The 738-nt window shown below is 67.2% G+C and overlaps 1 protein-coding gene across 1 annotated transcript in view; it reads left to right on the forward strand.

The window, feature by feature from the left end:
- The window catches only part of LOC103907374 (V-type proton ATPase 116 kDa subunit a-like), a 24220-nt gene that overhangs the window by 13008 nt on the left and 10474 nt on the right, over positions 1-738 (forward strand). The window lies entirely within an intron of this gene.

Raw genomic sequence — 738 nt, forward strand, 5'->3', positions numbered from 1 at the left:
CTATTTGGGGTTGTGGGTGCCCTGGGTGCAGGGGGTGGGTGCAGGTGGGTTTGGGGTGCCGTGGGTGCAGGGGGGTTGGTCTGGGTGGGTTTGGGGTGCCCTGGGTGCAGGGGGTGGGTGCAGGTGGCTTGGGGTGCCGTGGGTGCAGGGGGGTTAGTCTGGGTGGATTTGGGGTGCTGTAGTTGCAGGGGGGTTGGTCTGGGTGGGTTTGGGGTGCCCTGGGTGCAGGGGGTGGGTGCAGGTGGTTTGGGGTACCCTGGGTTCAGGGGGTTTGGGGTGGATGGTTTGGGGTACCATGGGTGCAGGGGGTGCATGCAGGTGGTTTGGGGTGCTGTGGGTGTGGTGGGTTTGGGGTGCTGTAGGTGCAGGGGGTGGATGTGAGTGGCTTGGGTGCCATGGGTGCAGGTGAGTTTGGGGTGCGGTGGGTGCAGGGAATGGGTGCAGCGGGGTTGGGCTGGGTGGTTTGGGGTGCTACGGGTGTGGCAAACTGGGTGCGGGGGGTGGATGTGCGTGGTTTGTGGTGCCACGGGTGCAGGGGAGTCTGCGTGGGTGATTTGGGGTGCCATGGGTGCAAGAGACTGGGTTTGGGTGGTTTGGGGTGCTCTGGGTGCAGGAGGTGGGTGCGGGTGGCTTGGGGTGCCCTGCATACCGGGGGCTGTGGCACGGTGCTGGGTCAGGGGTGCCAGGGCTGCCCGGCCCCCCTGGGATGCTCGACCCCACCGCTCCCGCCGGGGCTGT

This window comes from Aptenodytes forsteri, unplaced genomic scaffold (assembly GCF_000699145.1).
Source record: "Aptenodytes forsteri isolate BGI_AS27 unplaced genomic scaffold, ASM69914v1 Scaffold429, whole genome shotgun sequence".
NCBI lineage: Eukaryota > Metazoa > Chordata > Aves > Sphenisciformes > Spheniscidae > Aptenodytes > Aptenodytes forsteri.